Genomic DNA, 25,086 nt, shown 5'->3' on the forward strand with positions numbered 1-25,086 from the left:
TGGAACTCCTACATTTTATTCATTGACCTCCTTAGGTGTCTGTGACTTCTATCTTAAGAACAGCTGATTATTGTGTAGGATAAATTCTAGCCGGAATAAGCAGGCAAAGAGAGGCAACAAAGGGCCAGGTAATTTATTTAAATACCCCCGGGTGAGGTTCTATGGCCTTCTTGCCAGAGGTCAGAGAAGTCACACCCGGTTAGGGAGGTGGGGCGCTTATAAGGGATTAGGAGGGGGAGGAGTGGGCAAACTATCTTAGGGGGGTGTTGAGAGGTATGATTGGCCAAAGGTGACATAATAGTCAACTAGAAACTTTTTTCCTTCTAAGAGGGAGGAGGCTGACATCCGGGTCTTGGCACATCAGGATGGAATTCAAGAAGAGCTGTCCCCTTTCCATATACGGCACGGACTTTGGGGTCTGGTCTGTTCTCCCCCTATGGCATCTCTCTGTTCTGTTTGCATGTCCTTGTTTTTCCTTTCTCCAGCCTAACATTGTACAAGTGAGAAAATGAGGAAGGCCCCTGTGAAAAAAGTGAAAAGAGCTCTATTTTTAATTTCAAGTGTAGCTTAGTAGTATCAAGTCAGCAGGGCTGTTAGGGGAGTTGAGTTGGTTCTCCTCAGTTCCTGTTGCTGCCACAACAAAGAATTGAAGGGCAGACACACAGTAGTGAAGTGGAGTAAGTTTTATTTGAATACACTCTATGGGAGGAATGGGCCAGAGTCAAGGCAGACAAAGGCAGGTTTACTTGAATAAAGCAGAGAGGAAGGGGAAACTCATTGACAGGGACCTGTAGGCTCAAATCAGAACTCTGAGTAAACCTTACTTACTTATCAGGAGTAGGACAGAGAGAGTGAAGACTTGTGCTTAAAGTCTGGAAAATAGAATGGAATGGCAAAGTGACAAAGACACCCCTGGAAGAGCACAGAGACAGAATGTAGTAAGTTGAGCAGTAAGAAGTCTTTTAAAAATACATACTCCAAAAAAGGGTAGTGCAGGCAACCTTAGAGGAGGCATGCTTAAGGGCTTTTTAGGCTTTCAAGAATGGGGCAAAGGGCAGGGGTGAAGGTTGTTGGGTGTAGGCTTGACTTCTGCTCTCATGATGTCTCTCTTTGGTGAGAGACAGTATGTCATTATCCATAGTCAGTCCTCCAGATAATTCCATAGGATAAACTTCTTGTTAGCTAAGATAGTGGCTACTCCCAAGCACTGGAAACATATCAGTTAAGACTGCTTGCCTTGCCTTAAGATAGATTGTTGGCTTATTACCAAAGAATATGTTAGGAATCTAACTTCTCAACTCTGCTTTTAAAATGGAATCTTAGTCTTAAGATGGAACTCTTCTTACTATGCTATTCATATCTCAGTATTTTTCATTATAGGAAGGAAAAGTTAATCATGATGCTTGTCCCATGTCTCTGCCCTATCTTATCTGTATTAGAGTAAATCTCAAGGTCAGCTCAGATTCAGAGCATGGGGAATGAACTCACATTGCAAAGGGCATTAACTCTGAGTGCTTTCTGGCTCTCTCGCTTTATCTGATTAACTCCAAGTTCTTGGTGGACCCCTTCCTTTCACCCTGCTCATATTTGTCTTCCTAACAGGTCTGGAGGGGAAAAGATTACAGGTTTTGTAGGCATCAGATACAATAAAATTGGGGATGAGAACATGGATCAAGATGGCATGATTAGGGCTTATCCTTAGTCCATCAGAGGCATTCATTTGTCAGGAAGGAGATTAGATTTTTTTTTTTACAAAAGAAATGTAGAAACAACAGTGAAATAATATTAGTTTTTGATATCCAAAATGGATTTTACCATGTATCAACTTTAGAACTGAGTGTAACTCCTGGGAGAAGAAATCCTGGGGCAAAATACCTCTAGAACTGAAATCAGTCAAAGGGAGAAATAAAATTTTAAACCCATTTATAACTTACAAACTGCAGTCGGGGGCTGTCTCTTTACTGCTTGGTTAGAAGCAAGCAAGACCTCCCTCTAACCTCTCAGGTTCAGATAAGCCTTGGTTGCTCAGGTAATTATCCATTGATATGGAAATGAGCTTGTCTCCACCCCTGAGGAATGCCTGTTGATATTCAGATGCACTAAAGTCAGGAGAGATATTCTGAAAATATTACAGTTTTACCCACAGGCCACCCCTCCATAAATCTTGCCTTAAAATCTACTCATTCCCCCTCCTCTGCAATGGTCCCTGGGTGAGAAAACTGAAGCATTATGACCAGACTAATGACATACAATAGCAACAGCAATAAAATGATGATAATCCTCAAGCCAGAGGATTCAGCTAGGTTCAAAGTTCTATGCAGGTTAAGTCTGTAGCTTGCCCATTCCATAGGCAAGCAATAGCTTAAGAGCAATCATCATGTGGCACCTGCCCCCAAGGGGTGCATCTAGACCACAAGGACTGTAGAATAAAATAACCTTAAGGGTGATAACATACATGTTTTAATGACACCAGCATAGGGAAATCTTGTCCATCAGGTAGGATACATGCAAGAGAGTGGTCCTGTAATAAAACAGTGGCAGGAATGGGATCTCATCTTGGTCTAGTATATCAGACGTTCACCTCCTTCCTTGTGGGAGTTACAGATGGATCAATATATAGGGCTATGGGAGGTACATGCACTGGCTATAAAGATAAAGCAAAACTTCCCCGCAAGATGCTCTTACCTCCTTTTGGGTACACTACCATGATCTTTGGGGGCCACTCTGCTGTTACTCCAGGAATACACATGAGGCAAGCTTCCAGGCCTTTTCCCCAAGGTGCCAGAAGGGACAGCCATCGCTGGTCCATGTGTCAAAATGTCCAGGGCCACGTCCATCGAACAGTGTCTCCAGGGTTTAACGTAGTAGGGGCTGGCAGCAGGATGTTGTGCTGGCCATATCCTGGCTTCAATAACTCCTCTTTGGTTTGCACATACAATTGTATAGGAGATGCAGCAAGGTGTATGAGCATACCGACATGGCTCAAAGCTCCTTTATGTGGCTTCTAATTCAAACGCCATAGCACTGTCCATAAGTGAACTGACCAGCCCCATAGACTCTTGGTGTCCAACTTCAGGCCACATTTCAACAAACCATTGGACCTCTCTGTCATGCCTGCTCTGGTAGGATTATATGGTACGTGAAATTTCCACTTTATTCCTGATGGCAGCACCCATCCTTCTAACGCATGTCCAGTAAGGTGGGTTCCTTGATTGCTCTCAATCACCTGTGGCTGGCTATAGGCTGCAAAGAGATGCTCTAGGCCCCTCTTGGTGGTTTGCTGATCTGCATGATGTGCAGGAAAAGCAACCAATAGTCCAGTAGCCATGTCCACCCAGGTCACGGCATATCAACATTCTTCTGATATGGTCAGAGGCCCAATATAGTCCATCTCCTACCTGACAAGAGGTATTGGCCCCTTTACTATTGTGCCATGTTGCTGCTGGACTTGGCGTAAGTCCCTCTTAGAGCACACGAGGGACTCCTTCCAGGCTCGGCTGACTTCTTCAAAGGTCAATGGCAAGCCCCACTGACGGACTACAGCCCACACTGTCTTTTGCCCCATGTGCAACAAGCACTGATGTAGCCATTGGGCCACATCAGAGGCAGGCTATCCTTCTAGCCAGCGCACCTGGGCCAATGTGTCTGCTTCATCATTCCCTGAGGATGCCAAAGGCAAATGGCCAGTCATATGATATACGGTAACAGTCTTAATATGACCAGAGGCCCATACATAGGTCTTGCTACAATTCTTGACCCCAAAGGGGCTGGTGACCAACCATCCAGTTGGCATGGTACCATGTCGGTAGCCACAGGGTCAAGCCCCAATAGAAAGCCCAGCTGCCAGTGCAGACAACTATAGGGGAGGGCTCCTGGGTGATCACGAGCCATACTGCCTGCAACTCAGCCCATTGGCTGCTCTTCCCCTCTCCATTCTCCATCCATATTGTTTCAGTCTGAGGATGGAAAGCTACAGCCCTCCACTTTGGGGGCTGCCCACAGCTGGAGCTATCTGTATACCAAGCATCTTCAGGTATAGGGGCTTTTCCCTCTTGATAAGGACTCTTGGCTACCAATGGCTCTAAAGCAAGTTCTTCCTGCTTTCCACTGGTATAGGTCACTGGCTCCAATAAGCATTGGAGTTCTTCACTTAAGGGGCTAGTATAGAGGGCACTGTGCTGCTGTAAACATGTACTCCATTTGGCCAGTGTAAGTGTTTGTGCCATGCCACTCCATGGCCTTTGGGTCCAGTCTCGCACCCACCTCACAATGGAATAGGTGGTTATTACCTTGGTTGGAGCTGTTCTGGCAATGGGCTCTGTAGCCAGCAAGGCGTGGTACACAGCAGCCAGTTGCTTCTCTATCTAGGTGTACTGGACCTCTGCTCCTTTCCATAGTTTTGACCAGAATCCAATAGTTTGGCGTGTCCGTTAAAGCCGCTGCCAAAGACAAAATATGTAACCATCTTCAGTTACATGAACATCAAGTTCACAGGGCCTTGATGTGTCCATTATATTCAAGTAATGGATTCTTGGCAGCAGTAAAAGCAGCTGCACATGTCTCATCCCAGTCTCACCTGATGCCCTTTCATACCAACCGGTATAAAGGCTTCAGAATTTGTGCCAAGTGCAGGATAAACACTCTCTGGTAGCCCAAAAGACCCCAAAACTCTTGTAATACTGCCACAGTGGTAGGGGTGGGGAGAGCCTGGACCTTGTCTGTGACTGTGTCAGGAACAACTTTAGTTTTACTCAACCAGACAACCCCCAAGAGTTTCACAGACAAACCAGGTCCCTGAACCTTGGTGCTGTTCACAGCCCATCCTTTTTCCCGTAGATGTTGCAACAGTCTAGGAACGGCTCCTTCTAAATCTGAAAGAGAATCAGATGTGAGCATAATATCGTCAATATAGCAATACAACCGCACCATTTGTGGTTTCTTCCATATGGCCAAGTCCTAGGCTACAAGTCCATGACAGATGGTGGGACTGTGGAGGTTTCCCTGTGGAAGGGCAGTGAATGTCCACTGCCAGCCTTCCCACTGAAAGCAAACTGTTCCTGGCTTTCCTGTGCTATGTCAATAAAGAAGAAAGCATTAGCAAGGTCTACTACATAATGATAGGTTCCCAGCTCATGGCTGAGGGTGTCCAGAATGTCTGCTACAGAGGGGAAAACAGCATGCAAAGGGGTTGTGACTTTATTCAATTCCCTGTAGTCCGTGGTCATACGCCAGGAACTGTGTGGCTTTTTCACTGGCTATACTGGGGAATTAAAAGGACTATCAGTGGGCTTTATGATGCCCACCTTCTCCAACTCCTGTAGTTTCTCCAATTTCCTTGTGCCCCCCAGGCAATTTATACTGGTTAGTATTTGTCACCTGCCGAGGTACAGGCAGAGCAACAGGTGGGTGCTTAGCATGTCCCCTCAGAACCGCCTTTACCACACGTACCCTCAGTCTGAATTCAACTGCAGTGGTCTGTAACCACAGGTCCTGCAGGATATCCACCCCCCAAATATATTCAGGGATGGGAGAAATGTTCGTGGTATTCTTCTTTCGGGGTAAATGCCTAATCCCCAGTGAGACTTGGGCTCTCTTCCCTCTAATTGCCTTACCCCATAGCCATCTATTACAGCAGGGGTGCCGGGAAACCACTCAGGGTTGCCATGAATCACAGAACACTCAGCTCCTGTGTCCATCAGTGCCAGGACACATTGTACATTCACAGGGGACCAATGAATTGCTAATTCTACACGTGGCCTCTGGTCCCCACCATGTCCCCCAAGGTGGGGATCTTGATCCTCCCCTCAGTCGAACCACAATACCCAATTGTCCTCCTGTTGGGGTGAGGGCCCAGGCAAATCCTGAGTACCGTCTCCCAAGAAGTTCTGCAGGGACACAGGCCAGGCATGAGGCCTTGACTCTGGTCTCTGTGTCCTGGACCTCAGTGGCTGGAACTGCTGCTCTGGCTTTCATTGGTGCCACAGTTCTAACAAGATTTTATTGGGCTGCCCATCAATTTTCCTTTCACTACCTGGGCCTTTATCAAATCAACCCACATCTGGGTCCGCAAGACCTTCATGGGGCCTTTTGCACCTCTCCTTTCAGTTGTAGCCTGTGCTTCCTTCTGTGCCGTTATTGTTTCATCCTCCCCCAGATCTGCTAAAATATGAGTAGCCTTACTTATGGGTTGCCCTATGTGGGGGTCAAAAGTAGCCACTATGGACCCTAAGAGAGATGTGGGAGCTGTATGCAGCATCAGTTTTCTCATTCCTACAGTGAACACCTCCTCTTCTGGGCCCTCGGGGTCCATATTATAGATGGTATTTTTCATACCTAATTCCTGCAGTACCTGTTGGAGCTCTGCATATATTTTCTAACTACTGGGTAAGTATGGTTAATTACCCTGATTAGGCCAAACTACCCTAATGGCATCTGTCAGGCATTCTAGGAGTATCTGATTCCCTGAGGCGTGATGGGCATTTTGCAACCGCTGCCAGAGGGAAGGGTGAGTTGTCAGGGAAGCCATTCTACTCATCTCAGTACCTAACATAACAATGTTTTCCACCCTCATATCCCAGAGACATCAAAGCCATGTAGGCAGAGATTCCAATGGCTTCTGCCTATACCAGATGCTCATGTCCACCAGCTCATCCTGGTTATAGGGATGGAGCATGGAGTGCTCCACAACCTGGGGAGGGGGCGGCTTCTCCCCCTGAGGAGCCCACAGTTGTTTCATTTTTATTTTCTTAATTACAGCTGGGTGGGCCTTTAAAACAGGAAAGGATGGTACCTCTGGTGGTGGCCTGGATAGCAGATCTGCCCATGGCCCCATATCCTCTTCTTCTCTCCCAGGCTTCTCCACCACGTCCGGGGCTGAAGGCACCACTCTTCCCTCCCCCTTCCCTACAGCCTCCTGCAACGCGGCTTGTCCTGCTGCCTCCCCCCTTGCTGCTGCTAAGGAATCTTCCAGAAGCGTGACCTGTCTTTTCAATAACTGCCTCTCTTCTTTACCAGCATCCCATAGGTTATTGCCCAGCTCCTCCAGGCAATGCGGAACTGTATCTCTCTCCTGCCTAAGTCCCTCTCTCTCCTCACTAACCCTCTTGATAATCGTCTCTTTCTCCTCAATAACATTTTCTACTATCTTGGTGAAAAGTGACCCTACAAGCCAGCCACTACACGGCCACCTAGGGTCTCCAAGCAGTCTTCCAACTCATGGAGGACTAAATCTGCAGGTTCCAGTGTTTCCACCCTTCCCCAGTTCTGGGGAATGCCCCAGCCCTCCAGGAGGTACTTTACCCTAGACTAGTTCCCCACTAGGGGTTCCCAAATTGGAAGCCCCACAGCTGGGGGGATAATAATAGGTGAAGCTGCACTCTCTGCTGCTGCAACCACTGGGGCTTCCCCACCATCCATAGGGGGGATTCCAGGCATCTCCCCACCAACTCTAGGGGCAGCCCTCCCAAAGGTCACATCCATTTTGACAGATTTTGGGTTCAGAGGTCCTGCCGGCTACCACCAGATGTAACTCCAGGGAGAGGAAAACCTGGGGTAAAATACCTCTAGAACCAAAATCAATCAGAGGGTGAAATAAAAGCAATTTATTGTTTACAAACTGCAGTCTGGGGCCATCTCTTTCCTGCTTGGGCAGAAGCAAGCAAGACCTCTACCTAATCTCTCAGGTTCAGATAAGCCCTTGGTTACCCCAGTAATTACCCATTGATATGGAGATGAACTTGTTTCCACCCCTGAGAAATGCCTTTTGATTTGCAGATGCACTAAAGCCAGGTGAGATATTCTGGAAATATTACAATTTTACCCACACTCAGTCACAGAAATGTAGTATGGAGTTGATGCCGGGGTTCCTGTTTGCGGAGTTGAAGAATGAACTTAGCAAATACTTAAGGGAGGAAAGCCAAGGAGAGGCTTTTATTTAAAGGTAAACTGAGAAGACAGAGCTCCTGGCTCATGCCAGGAGGGGACAAGGAATCCCAGGGTGGTGTGTTGTCTAGGGGATGGTGCATTGTCTAGGGGATTTATAGGCAGTTGAAGATTTTTGGGAATGTGATAAAGGGCTTAGGGATGTGGACTTTTTAAAAGTGGTCTTAGAGTTTGTCCTTGGTGATATATTTAGTCCCTTTTAGCATGCTAAAGTGAATCTTACACATGATTATAAGTGATTAGCATAATGAAAACATTGGCTGTGCTGAGATACTTTCCTTTATCTGGGGAATATTAACTGATCCCACTGAAGAATGATTCTAGAGCTTAATGTTTAATATGGAGTTTTTTAATAGGGGGTTTCCTTGCGTGTTGTTACACTGCTCTGACTGTAATTATCTTGCCTTGCTTTTTCCAGAGGCTCTCACCCTACTCTGACTACACTCACGGTCCCTGTCTTATAGTCACATGGTTGAATAGAGTGAGGCCCTGGGGTTTAATTTTACAAAGATGCCCTGTGTTTTTATATGCTGTGGACGCTCAGTTGAAACCCACTGGGCTGCCACAGTGTGTGGACTGCTGGGTCGACCTTCTCTGTGGAGGATGTAGAAATATACTGAAGGTTCTGCAGTTAGCAGAATCCTTGGTACATCAGTAGCAGCTCAGGAACATGGTCCTTGCCGAGAAAGTGTAGACTCCACATTAGCCAGCTCAGCAGCAGTATCCTGTGGTGTTTGGCAGGTAGATACACAAAGGACAGTGCTCCAGGGTCCAGCAGGTGGCAGCCACGACAACAGGAAAAAACAGCTTGAAAGATCTCTTAAGGCCAGAGATTGTAGGAGCAAGCACATTCTTTCCACTATACTTTTTGGAGAGAGATGCAGGAGAAGGAGAGGCTCTGGAGGTCCAGAAGGAAAATCCCGGAGTAAAGTACGAATGAAAGTGAAATCAGTCAAAGGGAGAAATAAAGTGGGAGAAACCCATTTATTTCTTACAACCAGTCGTCCCACGTGTCAACAGGGCTGCTGAAGAATAGAACCCCACCCAACCTCTCTTGTTTAGATTAGCCCTGCCCGCCCTGTAATTACCTATTGATATGGAGATGACTACTTCTCTCCACTCCTTGGAAACACCTATTGATATGGAGATACACTAAGGCCTGGCCAGAGATTCTGGAAATATTGCAATTTTACCCACAGGCTCTCTGAGTTATCAAGCATTATTTTGTCTACAGGGACCAAACAGTTCCTAAAAGTATATTTAAATTGTCAGAGTGGATTAACTTTAAACTAGATTGAAATTTTACTTTTTTTGTCTCTTAACCACAGAATGGGGATTTGGGAGAGATTAGATTATAGGCTAAAATAGGGAATAAAATATTTCTCTACCTCATTTGAGTTGTAGTATAAGCTATAGGATTCATCCTAAATTGCCCTTCTGCAAGGTCATTCAGATTTCTTCTTTGGATAAGCTTTTCAGAACAGGAAAGAGGACGATGGTGTGCATATCAGCTTTATTATTCTTCCCTCTCTTTCCTATCCTGTTTCCTGGTTTGTCCCCTATTTGGGAAAGTTGGGAGGGAATTTACACTTATTTCCACAGTCCACTTGCTCCTATGTAATGGCTTTTCTCTCTTGAGAATGCTCTCAAAGGCAGGAAAGTTTCCAAAAAATAACCCCATTCAGCAAACCTTTACTGAAGATTCAGTGAGTATAAGGTCCTGAGATGAATACAGGGTTTGTAAAGAAAAAAACCTATCCCTGGCTTACACACAGGGAGCAGAGGAAATAGGGAAATAAGTATTTAAACAAATCTGAACAATCATTCGAAGAAAAAAGCTGACACTAACTTATACTGACTCTTTCTTGGCCCATGTCTGTGAATCTCCGTGACTCCCAATCACTTATATTCTCTTCATCTTTTTGAGACAGAGACCATGGGCTTAGACAGAATAGGGTGAGGGCCTCTGGAAAAAGCAAGGCAGGATATTTGCAGTCAGAGCAATGTAACTACATGCAAGGAAATCCCCTACCAAAACTCTTGTGTTAAGCATTAAACTCTAGAGTCATCGTTCAGTGAGATCAGTTAATATTCCCCAGATAAAGAAGAGTAGCACATGTTTTCTTATTATGCTAATCATTTGTAATCATGTGTAAGATTCACTTCAGCATGCTAAAAGGCCCAGGCCTATGTGCTGTCTTTCCTCCTCCAGATCTGATGAGGTGATTTTGCAAACTGGGCAACTAATTTAGCATGCAGACCCAGCTGTAAACAACATAGTAAAAGGCAGGAAGGATTCCACCTTAAAGATAAGATTGCATTTTAACACCCAGAAAGTTTAAGAAGTAAGATTCTTAACTTTTTAGCAAACAGACAATACCTCAGCCCACCTTGGGGGCTGGGCAGGTGACCTTTTGATATGCTCCTAGACCAAGATGCCAGTATCCCAGGGAGAAATCAGAACAGTAAATTTCTTGTGTTAAGTTAATTTTTAATATTCAGGGACCACTTAACAAGTCCACACCCCTAAGCCTTTTATCTGGTTCCCAAAAATCCTCAACCGCCTGTAAAACCCCTAGACAACGTATAACTATGGGCTCACTTGTCCCCTCCTGGCTCACACCAGGAGCTCTGTCTGTCTTCTACTGTATCTCTCAGTGAAAGTCTCCCTGGCTTTCCTACCTTGACTGTTTGCTAAGTTCATTCTTTGACTCCGCAAACAAGAACCCTTTCATCATTTTGCCAACATTTCACTTTGCATTTCCATGTCACTTGTCACATTTTATTTTATCCTGTGGTCATTTTTCCCTACCAATCTGTGTACTTCTTTGGAACAAGATCAACATCTAATTCACTTTGTAAAGCTCTGGAGCCTGGCAAAACTTTCAATACACAGAAAATTGAGTGTGAAACAGTGTTAGTCTCAGGCTGTGCAAAGATGTACGTTTGAAGATGTTAGTTGCAATGCTATTTATTATAGTGAAAATTTAGGGACAGGTTTCCTACCAAGGAGACCCCTGGTTATTGCATATGAAGGGATACTGTAAGATAAATTCTAGCTGAAATAAGCAGGTGACAAGAGGCAACAAAGGCCCAGGCAGTTTATTTGAGTGCAATTCCCAGGTGATGTTCCCCGGTCTGGGTACTACAGGCCGGGGAAGTCACATCCGGTCAGGGAGGTGGGGGCTTATAAGGGGTTAGGAGGGGGAGGAGTGGGCAAGCTATCCTAGGGGGCATGGAGAGGTATGATTGGCTAAAGGTGACATAATAATCAACTAGAAACTTTTTTTCCTTCCAAGAGGAAGGAGGCTGACATCTGGGTCTTAGTTGGCACATCAGAAGGATGGAATTCAGGAAGAGCTGTCCCCTTTCCATATAAGGCACGGACCTTGGGGTCTGTTCTGTTCTCCCCCTATGGCATCTCTCTGTTCTGTTTGCATGTCCTTGTTTTTCCTTCCTCCAGGCTAACATTCCAGCCTTTTGGTCATAATGGGTGACGACTCGATCTGGCTACTTCTGGCTGACAAGGGGTGTCATGGGGGTTTGAGACTGGTATTAGGCTGAAGGAGGGGGTTCAGTGGGAAGAGGTGTGTAACGGTGAAGTAACATCTGGTTGGTGGCGACTTGGGTCATCTGGGTTAGCCACTGTTGGAGGAACCTGAGGACACAAGGGGCAACTAAGAGTAAACTACAAACTGTTATTAAGGGGCCCGGTAGGGGCATAAGCCAGGCTATTATGGGGGACTGGAATTCTGGATCGAGTTTACATCTCAATGACTAGTATTGGTATTTAGTATAGATAAGACTGCATTATTGAAACAATACTTTTCTCTAAAATCACCCTCATTTTTATTAGAAGTAGCCAGATTAAGAAAATAATTAATACTTGGCTCTATTATTTGCATAAGTGCAGCAAGAAGAGCGATTGATTACATAGGCTCTTTTAATATGCTTTACTGGAACTTTTTATAAGGAATTTCAGATTGGACTTTTAAAGGCTTCTTGAGGCCAGAAAGCTAAGCCAGACTTGCCATAGGTTGTGCCTGCAGTACCTGTACATTTGGGAGAATTTTTCTCTTCTTGAGGTTCCCAAGACATTCCTGAGGTTCCTGCACCTGCCAGGAAGTGACCTTCCTTACTCACCTGGTAAGGCTGCTGGGAACTCTGTAAGCAAGGTACCAGGCCAGTTCTTCTAAGGGGCTTTGTTGGCTTTATAAAGTCAGTCTTAGTTCCTTAAAGCTGTCTGTTCATATCTGAGTTTGCACACGTCTCTCAGATATGACGTTCCAGTCAAAGCCTTGGTAATATAACCAGTGTTTTTAATTGGTCCTCTTACAAGGAAAGAAGATTCTTATTGAACTTGTGCAAATAAACATACTGCCATGAAATATAAAAATAGTCACTGAGAGTTTTTAAATTCTGGAGGGATCAGGTAGAGAGAAAGATAAAGTTTCAATTCTGCTTATAAAGGCAGTTATTTACTAAACTGTTGTCAGTTTAAGAGAAAAAGCTTAAAACACTTTATCAACAACATTTGACAACAAAAAGCCACAAAATCATCTTCCTTAGTTTACTTAACCTATGTAACTAATACCTGTTCTGCTGAAATCTAATTTCTTACTAGTTTAGGAGTAATAAACAGTGAGTATAGATGACAAAAGATTTACAAATGATAATGGTTAAAGATCTGATGAGAGCTTACTGTAAGACAGTTGTCATAAGGAAATTTGGATATTTCTGTAACACAAAACATTCAGTAACAAGGTTTAGCATCATTCTTTTTGACAGTGCTTTTTAGGTAAATATATATCAGATAAATAAGCCAAATTAGCTAAGTATTTTCTCCAATGAGAAAAAGTTCCTCTGACATGTTCTGTGGGCCCTTTGGAAAATATCAGTTAACTAGAAGTAAAAGTACCTTTTTGAATTTGATTTTGGGAAGTTGTCAGAAGAAAGTTTCTTTGGCACTTGCTTAAATAGGATTTTAGGTTCCCATGAAGCAATACTTATCTATTTAACTAGAATGACAACAAAGTAGTTTAAAGGTAAATAAAGAAGGTTACACAGTTGTTAGCAAAGTTTAGTTTTTAGTCCTTTTAATATTAAGATCTGATTTTCTTAAATACTCCGACAACTCACTGAGACTTTAAGCATGAGAAACTACTTTGATTAAACAATTAGAGAACCCATTGCAATCTTTCAATATTAAGAGCAGACTAACAGTTAAGAAAACTTTGTCTTTTTTACCTGAAAATAAAATTCTAATTTTGCTGTGTACTTGATGCTGAGACTCATTTGCTTTAATTTTATATAGCATGACCATATTAAATTCTTCTACAAACTTTCTATACCTTTCTTTTTTCATTTAGAGTTCTCTCTGTAAAAACAGCTATACTTTAGAACAAAGTTATTTTCTTTTATCAAAAGACATATTCTTTAGGATGCAGAAATGTTTTCCTTATTACTTTAAGTAGTTTTAATTAGAACTTAAAACCATTAGGTACCTTAATTTTTAGTGAACACTGAGAAGCAGGCTATTGTAAACTGTTACATTAGCATTCTTTAGATTGACAAATCTATGAACATTTTATAATTTCTGTAACTATGAGCTTTACAGCACAATCTCTTACTAAACACAAAGTATATCTTCTTAACTTAGCAAAACTTTAAGGTTTTAGGTTACTACAAAGATTCTCAGGCTGTAGGTAGGTATATACACTGTAACACACAATTGAAAAGGTGTTCACTTGCCACACTTATTTAGTTCACTCATTTGTAACAACTATGCTAGATTACTTACAAGACCTTTACTGAATATTAGACAAAGCTAAGCTTTTAAGCATTTTATTCTTAAAAGATTTAGCAGATAACATCAACTTAAATGACCTTAGGTAAACTTAGGCAGCTGATAACCACAAGGACATGCCCACCTTAGCTAAACCCAAATTAGCATTAATGCTTAACTTTTTAAATCAGATTTTCTGGAAGTTTTAGAATGCCCAATTTTCACAAGTGCTTGTTTTTAAATCAATTTTTATTACTACCATCCAGAGGTAGGAAAATATTTTTCATCCACACACCTAGACACACAAACATGCAAACTGAGACACAATGACTGCAGTCAGCAACACCTCCTACACAAAAACATACACAGACAGACAAACCGATATAAAGACTTGAGACACTGATATCTAATTGCCTTCCCTCTCCTCAGCTTCCTGTCTGTGGCTTCTGGAACCAGAGGGTGGGAGGAGCGTGTTCTGGTGGGGAAAGAGGGCAGTGAGGGTGGAAGGAGAGGGGGTGGTGCAGCCACCGGAAGAGGAGAGCAGGACAATGGCATGGTTGAGAGTATAGGACTTTAAGATGGTGGTGACAGGTGTGAAGACAAAGGACTTAAAGATGCTGGTGGAGAGAGGGGGAGGGGATCACGAGCTGAGGGAGGTGGGTGACTGAGGTCTTCTGGTGGATCTGAAAGGGAAGAAGGACTGGGCAGAGTAAGAGACTGACAATTCTTAACTGGAGATCAGGCCAGGAGAACCTGAGTCATTGAACACTTAACATAAAGGTCTGGGCGGGAGCGCAAAGTCTAAAAAGCCTGCACATATGGGATTTCACCCTGCTCTCCACTCCGGTGGCAATAATTTGAGGAGGCCAAAATCGAAAGTTCCCTCAGGGGGCCAGCGAGATTGATTGTCCAAGGGATACTGAGGCCCAGCCTCAGAGCAAATAAAGACTAGCTTCCTTTTGCAAGCTTCCTGGGACAAATATAGAGTAGCCAAATTAGAAATGAGACCACACAATGGGGTCTGAGCCTCCGCTTTTGAGGGCTGGTTCCCCAGGGCTGTGCTACTCCTCAACTAATCCCGTTGAGAGGAGCGCCCAGTGTCCCAAGTGCACCAAGTCAGGGGAGACATCCTGGGGCCTGGATTAAGGATGTCTCCCACATGCACTGCAGGGCCAGGGGTGGGCCAGATGCCCACAGAGGGTGGGCCTGATGCCCAGGGGGCCGGATGCCCCAACCTGGATGTATCTACCATTTCTAATGGACTAGGTGAAACGGAGTTAGGAAGGGAAACAGACTGGGGGAAACTGAGGGACTCAGTGGAAAATAGTCCACACAGCAGAGAGCAGGCTGAGGTCCTGGGTCGGGGAAGGAGGGGGCAGGGCTGCCAATGGCTGGTCAGGGTCCCACGCTCACACTCCTTCCCGGGATTTCAGCACCAAGTGTAAGATAAATTCTAGCCGAAATAAGCAGGCGACGAGAGGCAACAAAGGGCCAAGCAGTTTATTTGAGCACAATTCCCAGGTAATGTTCCCCGGTCTGGCTATCACAGGCCGGGGGAAGTCACACCCGGTCAGGGAGGTGGGGGCTTATAAGGGATTAGGAGGGGGAGGAGTGGGCAAGCTATCCTAGGGGGTGTGGAGAGGTATGATTGGCTAAAGGTGACATAATAGACAACTAGAAACTTTTTTTCCTTCCAAGAGGGAGGAGGCTGACATCTGGGTTTAATTTGGCACATCAGAAGGATGCAATTCAGGAAGAGCTGTCCCCTTTCCATATAAGGCATGGACCTTGGGGTCTGGTCTGTTCTCCTTTTATGGTATCTCTGATCTGTTTGCATGTCCTTGTTTTTCCTGCCTCGAGCCTAACAGATACTATGCAGGCATTAAAATTATTTATTAAAATACACCATATTGTTGATCTTGAAAGATGTCCATAGCAGATTTTGAGTGGAAAAGGAGATTATAGGACAGTATGTATACTATACATACTAATGTTTGCAAAATTGTACATATTTAACTATATGTTCATACAACTGGAAGGATTGTATTAAGATGTTCACAGAAGTTCATCTGAGTGGTGGGATTTGGTGGGTTTTTAATTTCCTTTTTTATGTTTCTCCATATTTTTGAAAAATTTACATTGAATAAATGTTATTTTTTAAAACAACCAACAGTGATACATATACAAAATAGAATATTATTCAGTCATAAAAAGAAAATAAATCCTACCATTTGCAATAATGTGGATGGAGCTAGAGGGTATTATGCTCAGTGAATTAACAAATGACTTCGCTCATTTATGGAGTATAAAAACAAAGCAAAACTGAAGGAACAAAATAGCAGCAGACTCATAGACACCAAGAAGGGACTAGTGGTTACCAAAGAGGAGGGGTTGGTGAGGGTGGGTGGGGGGAGAGAGAAGGGGATTAACTGGCACTGTAATTTGCAATCACAATATAGGTAGGTCATGGGGAAGGCAGTACAGCATGGAGAGGACACGTAATGACTCTATAGCATGTCACTATGCTGATAGACAGTGACTGCAATGGAGGAGAGGGGTGAAGACTTGATCACATGGGATGGGTGAATGTTGAAACCACAATGTTGTTCATGTTCAACACTTATGGGCTTGAATGAATTGTGCCCACTTCTTTAAGTGACAACCTTGTGCAACTTCTTGGTGCCTAGGTGTTTGGAAAAGGGGACACACATCCCAGACTCTGGATGAGGATAGTTTTGTGACAATAGTGACTTTTACCCTACCTCTGTCCTTCCTCTGAAAGGGCTTTTGGTGTTAACCTGGGCTCAAGGCACTGCCCGGTATTCTGGTTATCTTCTCTCAGTAGGCTTGAGAGCTCTCTTGTTTGATGATCACTATCCTATCACTTAGGGATTTTCACATCCCTTCCAGAGTCACCTTTGCCTACCTTTTGTCTCCTTTCAGCCTCCTATGTCTCTATACTCACTAATCTGTGTCAATTCCATAATATAGTCCCTGCTGAAATGGAGCCTACAATGTAGCTCCTCAACTGTGCGGGTACATTAGAGTCACCTGGGAAGATTTAAGAAGTCCAGGTTCCCAGGTCCAATCTCAGAGATTCTGATTCAGTGGGCCTTTGGTAGGGCCCAGGAAACTGTTTTGTGAAGCTGGGTGGTTCTTGAAAGGGATAGAGGGAATAGATAAAAGAGGGAATAGATGAAAGAAAAAGAGGGGATGTGAACTCAACAGTCCAAGCAGGTTTGTTGCTGAACCTGAGAGGGACCCCCTCTGTCCTGACAGCAGAACAAAGGAAAAAGGGTCTCTAACAGGTCAAGAGGCTTTTTGTTGCCAGGGTTTTTGGCGGGCTCTTTGAAGGGAGGGGTGAGGGAAAATGTGGGCTTGTGGCTTGCTGACATGACCTCTGGAGAATGCTTGTAGCCTAGGGAAGATGACACCTAGGTCTCTCTGAGATGGTGGGTGGGGCTTATTCGAAAGTTGGTACCCAGGTCTGGATTCTATCAGTTCTAGTGTGTATCTAGGGTTGAAACCCAACGCAAGTGGGCAAAGCCAAACAATGAAAAAGAAAACAAAAAATTACAAAATGTAATAAATAAAAAAAGAAAACCAACAAAACTTAAAAAAATTCCACCAGAATCTGATTCTCTTTCTCTCTCCTATTCAAAACCTACAGTGTCTCATTGCATAGTGAGTGACTCCAAGGAATGTCTGAATGAATTTTTGGCAGGATATTTGGCAATGTCTGAATGAATATTTGGTTATAATGATTTCAAGGAGTGCTACTAGCATCTATTGGGTAAAGGCTAGCAACTCTGTGCTAAACATCCTGTAATGCACAAGATTACAGCCACAGCAAATTGTCTTGCCACAGAAGTCAACAGTGCTCAAGTTGATAAATCTATCAAAATTATTCTGGTAAGGCTCTTTACCACCATCTGGTGGTAAGAGAAGGGCCTGCAATTTCCATCTAGTTTCAGCAGGAATTTAGATGATTGAGCTAGGGCTTCAGAAACTAGGGCCGCCTTACGGATAGCTGCAGTTAGAATGGGAGGCAGGGCAAGAGTAGGGAACATTTGTGGTTGAGATGGTCTGTGATGCTCTTAGTAAGACCAGTAGTTGCTTGTGAGACTACCATTCTGCATTTGTAAATCATACATTAAGACTCCCAGTTTCCAGTTTCACTGTGGCTCCAGAGGTCCAGAAAAACTAGGTACTGAGGCAAGAAAAGCTTTGAGTAAACTATAGGTTTAACTTGGCAAATAGGGGTGGGGGGATCTGTAGTTTCACCCATCCGAGCCTCCCCACTGCATAGGATTATAAAGCTGCTTGGCTAGGAATAATTATAGCGTAGAGCACATGGGCCAAGGCAGTGCTCCTAGTTTTGGCTCTCATTGATACCTCCATCTCACTCCTCCTAAGCAATCTACCTTCAAGGCCTAGGCTTCTTTATTTGACAACACCCTTCTCACCTCACCTGCAAGGCCATGTAGAAAAGAAAACATTTATTCTTGCTCTGCTTATCTGTTCTACCTCTCTTTTTTTCACCTTTCGGTTGTTAAATTACCACTCAGTAATGACCTGCCCATTTGGCAGCTATGTCTCATGTTCCTCTCTACTGCTTGCAGCAGAGCTATGGGCCATTACTCATTTTTCGGCCTGCTGGTCATCTCTGGAAGGCTTGCATTCTTTCACCCCTTGATAGGCTGCTGCTCTCTTCTGACCAGTGCAGGAATGTTAGACAGCTCTTACTTCCTTTTTGCACTGTTGTTTTATTCTCCGAGACCCCATTGTTCAAATTCATTTAGATGTAGCAATCTTTAGCAAGGCCTTGAAGAGTGTTGCAGATTGCTTTCTTCAGAAGCAGATGCTGAAACAGTGTGAGGTGCCAGATGTTTGTTAGGGATCAACCTCTGTGACCGGAAGAGGTTGGAAGCAGATTTGGCACAGGAAGAAGTTGAACTGTGATTCAGGTCCCACCAACTTTTGTCAGCCAGGTGGTATGTGATAGGCAAAGAAGTTCTAGACTCTTCTTTTATATTTTCTGCCCCAGACTTGGAATCAGATATTTTTTGAAGAAGCCCTGGTTTCTTTCAGTGGAAGTTGGTATTTTAAGACACCAAGGCCGCAATCTGGGAACTATGCAGTATGAACCCATACTATTATGCTGGCACTAGGAGAGTGAAAGAGCAATAAGATTTGAAATATTTGGAGCCAGAAGCTGACCTCTGGAAAGTTCTTCCAATGTGTAAGAGTTATTAGCACAGGATTTGGTTCTCATTGATACTTAGTCAAAATGGAAGTTCTCTTATGTCAAGAATACACCTGAGAAAGTAACATTTAAAATGCATCAGACTTCTTTTTATATCTTTTTTTTGTTGAGAATCATGTGCAAGAGAATTCTTCAGAATTTCTGTGTATACAGGGCACACACACATTAGTGCTACAAATAATACAGCTGTATGAAGCCACATGCTTGTATACATTCCAACTATCACTAATAACAAATTTAAATACCATGATAGAAGAAGTACTATTTTTCTATCCTCACTATAGAAATCAATACAAAATCATTGATGTGTGAAAAGTATATAGCCAAAAATGAAGGCAAAAATTTCAGAGATCTACCAATCAGCTAATTAACACAAATACACTATTTTTGGATTTTATGGCTTATAGTTGTCAACTTTTTAACATATGTTGTTATAATTCCTTTTCTTCTAAGAGTATTTTTTTTTCTAAAAAAATTCCCTTTTGAAGCTACTTTTGGATTTATAATTATGTTTTCCGTTTTGCAAAAAGAGTCTTCTAAATTGTATACCCTTCAGACCCCTAAAATCTGTATCTGCTGTTGCATGTGCAGAGGCCTAAGTCTTGGTATGTCAATTTTTTTTCCAGTGACCTTTGCCTATATCTGCACCTTTATCTTTTCCTGTTGTTCCTTACTTTTCAAGTTCTGATGACACTGATTTCTTTGTCATTTCCAACCTGTAACTATCTGGCAGCTTCATTATCTTCCTTAACTTCCCTTCTTGGCCTAGAAATCATTTCACATCTACTTATCTTTCTGACTCCCTCATCTTTCAGGTCCTATCAGTCTCTTTTTCCCTTTGGATCTCCAATGTCCCTGCTCATTTTTCAATCACAGCACTTATACATCAGACTTATCTATGGGTTGGTTATCACACTAGACTGTAAGACCCTTGAAGAAGGTGACAGCAGCTGCTGCTTTTCCTTCTACTTTTTTCCTTCTAAAATATCTAATTTTACTCTCTTCTGTGTCACAGCCAGGAACTATTCTATTTGATTTTACAGCAATTACCTAATTTAATTTTCCTAACAACTCCCTATTGTAATACCCATTTTATAGTTGAAGAAATTTAGAGTTAGAGATATACCTTGCCCATACCCCAAAAGTAGTAAGTGGAAAGGGCCAACATTCAACCCCAGACCACCTAACACTAGAATCTAAGCCTTTAACCACTACCATGATGCTGCTTTTTCTTAATAAATGTTCACCTTTATTTCATTCTCTTGAAATCACCTTTAAATCGCAACATCTATATCATAAAATCTATAAATACTAACATCATGAGGAGACTTACCTATGATTTTATTTTGATAAGAAGGGACTAAGATGATTACTAGTTACTGTTACTAAGATCTGCTTCAGCCCACAGGACACTTATGACAAATGTATGGATTTTCCACACCAAGCAATTCTCTAATTCTCTGTGGATAACAAGTGGTGTCCTATAATTTAATTTAACTCTGACGCTAAGTATCTGGATTTAAAGCAGACCCCACAGGTTAAGGGTTTAGTCCCACAAGACTGCCTTCCATTTCAGATGCCAATTGCAAGTACAGTTGACCCTTGAACAACAAGGGTTTGAACTATGCAGGTCTATTCATGTTGGGAAGCATTTGGTTTGGAGATGCAGGGAAGTTAGAGAGCAAGGTGAAGAAGGAATTCATTAAAGTGAGAATAGCAGGGAATGGAATCTGCCTTGCAGGCAACAGAGAACAAGGGAGAACAGAGGGAGGAAAGGGAAGCTCATCAAACTCTTTCTCAGCATAGGGCAATTCTCTTGCCAACTCCTAAAGCCAGGGTCACTTGGCATCCAGTGTCCACTTGAATCTGCACAGTGTAGGAACTAAGTCTCTATGACCCCAGAATTTGGGGGTGCTGCAGAGCACTGGATGGAGTGAGATTATGTTCTGAGAACTTCTCAAAGGCAAAGAAAGGAGATTTTTAGGCAGGCTACTTAAGAGCATGATCATACAGCTGCAGTCCTGTCCAGGTCACCCAGGAGATGGGAATTTGTAAGCCCCAGTCAGAGTTCTCAGCACCTCTTCCCTACTTAATTGGTGTAGAACAGAGAGAGTGACACACTCAAAAGAAGAATGCAGGGAACTTCAGAGAGGAGTTAGACTACTAAATTATATATGGATCCTAGTCTATTTTATCATTTACTACCATAAAATCAACAGTAGGCTATTTGTAATTAAGTTTTGGGGGAGTCAAAAGTTAAACCCAGATTTTTGACTGCACAGAGGTCAGTACCCCTAATGCCTGCATTGTTCAAAGTCAACTGTAGTAGGTCTCTAGTTACCCACACTTCTGTCTGACTTGGCTTCAAATTGGGTTTTCCCAGGACCTCCTCCTCAGGTTCACATATTTGCTATAATGGCTGACAGAACTCAGGGACTCTCCCTACCAGCTCATTATAAAGGATATTAGGCTACAAATGAACAATCAGATGAAGAGTTACATAGGGGGAGGTCTGGATGGGTCCCAAGCACAGGAGCTTCTGTCTCCATGGAGTTTGGGGTGTACCACTCTCCTGGTATGTGGATGTATTCACCAACCTGGAAGCTCTCCAGATCCCTTTAGTTAAGCTTTTTTTTGGAGGTTCCATGACCTAGCAATGATCAATTAAATCATTGGCTATTAAATTATTGGCTACTAATAGCCTCCTGTTGATTTTATGGTGGTAATAAATGATAGAATAGACTAGTGTAACTCCAGGGGAATACACCTTCCCAGCCCTGGGCAAAATACCTTTGAAAGGGAAACCAGTCAAAGGGAGAAACCCGTTTATTGTCTTCAAGCAGTTGTCCACTTCTGCTCACCCGTCTTTCTCGTGACCCAGCTGCAAAAAAGGGCCCCGTGCAACCTCTCTGGTCTAGATATGCCCTTGCTCTTCCTTGTAATTACCTACTGATATGGAGATGGACTACTCTCCACCCCTTGGAAATGCCTATTGATATGAGGGAGATGCACTAAGGCCAGGTGATTGATTCTGGAAATGTTGCAATTTTACCCACACTAGTATATACATATAGTTAATGTATTCATAACATAGCTAACCTTTTCATAATTTTTTTTTTGTTATTTCTAGGCTATGTAGATTATCTGTGAGAGTTTTCAAATTGTTGCAAATCAGCATCCAGGTGGCTTTATGAATCCCTTTAAGTCAGGGTTATTTCAGAGGTTCCATGACCTAGGCATGATCAATTAAATCTTTGGCCATTGGTGATTACCTCAATCTCCAGTTCCTCTTCCCAGAGGTGGCGAGGAGGAAGCTGAAAGTTCTAACCCTCTAATCACAGGTTAGTTTCTCTGGCAGCGAGCCCCAGTCCTGAAGCTATCTAAAGGCCCATTCAGAGCCACTTATTAGCATCAACTCAGATATAGTTGAAAAGGGCTTGTTATGAATAATAAAAGAATCTCTTCTCACCCAATCATTCATGAAATTCCAAGGGTTTTGGGAGCACTGTGCCAGAACCTGGGCAAAGACCAAAGATATATTTCTTTTTATATCACAACATCTCACTAGTTTATAGCCAGATATAATTGGAAATTTCTCCTGGAAGCAGCCCATGATGCACCTCAAATACTGCCTCCTATTTCCAGCGGTGATTTATCTGTGTGGTCTCCTCCACTTGACCCTCTTCCTCCTTCTCTTTCTTTATCTGTGTATAACCTGTTCATGGAATGAGCTGGACCCTGTGTACATCATGCCTAATGCTGACCCTTACTCTAAAAAGCCCTATAAACCCCAAACCTTGCATCCTTAAGTGCACTTCCTCTCTGAGGTTGCCCACACTCGCCTTTCTTCGAGTGTGTCACTCTTTCTGTCCTACTTCAGATAAGTAGGGAGGGGCTACTGAGAGCTCTGATTTGGGCTTGCAAGTTCCTGTCACCTGGGTGACCTGGACAGGACTGCAGCTATAGATCTTATATAATCATTATATTCTTTTGTTTATCTCCAGCCTCTGCCTGCCACCATGTTATTTCAGATCTCCCTTCCCCATTCCTGAAAATATTCTTGGAAGGTACCAATAACTTGTCTAGTCACTTTGTTAGGCAGAAAAACAGTAAGTGCGAGTAGAAGGAGAATAAGGCCAGTAAGCCCACTAAAAGACACTCAAAGAGTTAACCAGATAAAACTAGAGAGCCAGAAAAGACTTACAGAGTTAATGAGTTAATCAGTTGAAGTTCTAAAGGCCAGGAGTAACTTAGAATGTCCAGATACTCCCCAGATAAAAAGTATCTGAGCACAACCCGTCTTCATTGTATCAATTAGATGATGCCATTGTAAAATTTACTTTAGCCTGTGAAAAGGTCCACCTTATTCTTTAACTTAACCTCTATGCTGTTTTTACCTCTTCTTCCAGCTCCTTAATCAAGTAACTTTGTAACCAGGGCAGGAGACAGCCCTGCTAAGTGTAAATAAACCTATGTGGACAAAGAATGTTGAAGTCTCAAATGAACATAGTCACCTAAATAACCCTATTTTAAGGCAAAACTCCAAAAGAATTATAAATCACCTGTGTACATCATGCCTTATGCTGACCCTTACTCTAAAAAGCCCTATAAACCCCAAACCTTGCACCCTTAAGTGCACCTCCTCTCTGAGGTTGCCCACACTCGCCTTTCTTCGAGTGTGTCACTCTTTCTGTCCTACTTCAGATAAGTAGGGAGGGGCTACTGAGAGCTCTGATTTGGGTCTGCAAGTTCCTGTCACCTGGGTGACCTGGACAGGACTGCAGCTATAGATCTTACAGATCAGCTTAGTAGCCTGCCTGAAAATCTCTTTTCTTGGCCTTTGGGAAGTTCTCAGAACAGAATCTCACTCCATCCAGTGGTCTGTGGCTCCCCCAAATCCGGGGGTGGTAGGGACTTAGTTCCCATGCTGTGCAGATTCAAATGGACATTGGACATCAGGTTACACTGGTTTTTAAGAGTTGTCAAGGGACTTGCCCTTATTCTGAGCAGCAATTCAATGAGCTTCCCTTTCCTCCCTCTATTTTCCTTTCTCTCTACTTTATTCAAATAAGCCTGCCTTTATCTATGTTAACTCTAGCCCACTCCTCCCTTGGAATGTATTCAAATAAAACCTTAACTCTTCTCCACTACTGTGTCTCTGCCCTTCAATTCTTTGTTGTGGTGGGGATGAGAACTGAGTAAAATAAACTCACCCATTGCCCCGAACAACTTGAGTGTTAGACTATCTAATGTCTTAGGCATTAAAGAAAAAGTACAGTCCAATCTAATATCAAAACTTCTGTCCCTCCTCAAATCCTAAGCTGCTCTCTTTGGTCACCCCTAACCACCTCCATCAAGTTCAGGCTTGATTCACAATTTTGTAGGATGGCAGTGGGGAAGGATGTCATGGCTTGTTTTCTTGTTTCACTGCTGTATTTCCTTTCCTCTTTCCAGTTTCATTATTTGGTTTGGGGGGGATGAGAGGTAAAGGGCAGCTGTAGTTTTTCTCTTAGCTGTTGAATAGTCCATGCCAAGGATACTCAAATCCTGCCTCTTGTGGTGTGCTTTTGTGCAGTCTGCAGAATGTCCCCATAGTCTTAATGACTGGACAGTACACTGTTTGCTTGTGAGTTTCCCTTAACCCCTTCTGACAGTACATTTCCAGTTGTCGAATTTCACCTAAAAGAGGTGACTCTTTTAGGCAGGATTCTTCAAAAGGATCCCATCTGTATCCCACATACCTTGGAGAGACTCAGTATCTTTGCTGAGCAAATTTCTGAAAGTGTGCTAACTTGTTCACCCTCCATGCTGGTGGCAACACTAAATGGACATGTGAATGTCTATAGCTCAATAAACCTGGGAGAAGGGAGAATGTCAATCGTTCCTCTGGCAAGGAAGCCCAGTCTGTGTATGTGGTTCTTTTGATCATCCTTTCAATTAAATAGAATATGGAAGTAAGAGGAGGAACCCTGTAGCAAAACTTGAGAGTCCCATTTTAAAATCATGCTACATACAATCTTATATAAATATAAAATTGAGAGTTATATCCTTACTTTTGTTGTCTACTAGTAAGTTTTATGGATGTGCCTAGCAG

At 43.1% G+C, this 25,086-nt stretch overlaps 1 protein-coding gene across 4 annotated transcripts in view; it reads right to left on the reverse strand.

The window, feature by feature from the left end:
- Positions 1-392: 392 nt before the first annotated feature.
- LOC118914656 (interferon-induced very large GTPase 1-like) overlaps positions 393-25,086 on the reverse strand; it is a 75,862-nt gene continuing 51,168 nt past the window's right edge. The window contains exon 5 of one of the 4 annotated variants that reach the window (XR_008999230.1): positions 393-4,871. The gene's annotated coding sequence lies outside the window, so the exon portion shown is untranslated. Of the gene's footprint in view, positions 4,872-8,998; positions 11,600-25,086 lie in introns of those variants that run through there. The other 3 variants (XR_008999231.1, XR_005025709.2, XR_005025708.2) reach the window with 3 other exon arrangements.

This window comes from Manis pentadactyla, chromosome 9 (assembly GCF_030020395.1).
Source record: "Manis pentadactyla isolate mManPen7 chromosome 9, mManPen7.hap1, whole genome shotgun sequence".
In the NCBI taxonomy this organism is placed as follows: domain Eukaryota; kingdom Metazoa; phylum Chordata; class Mammalia; order Pholidota; family Manidae; genus Manis; species Manis pentadactyla.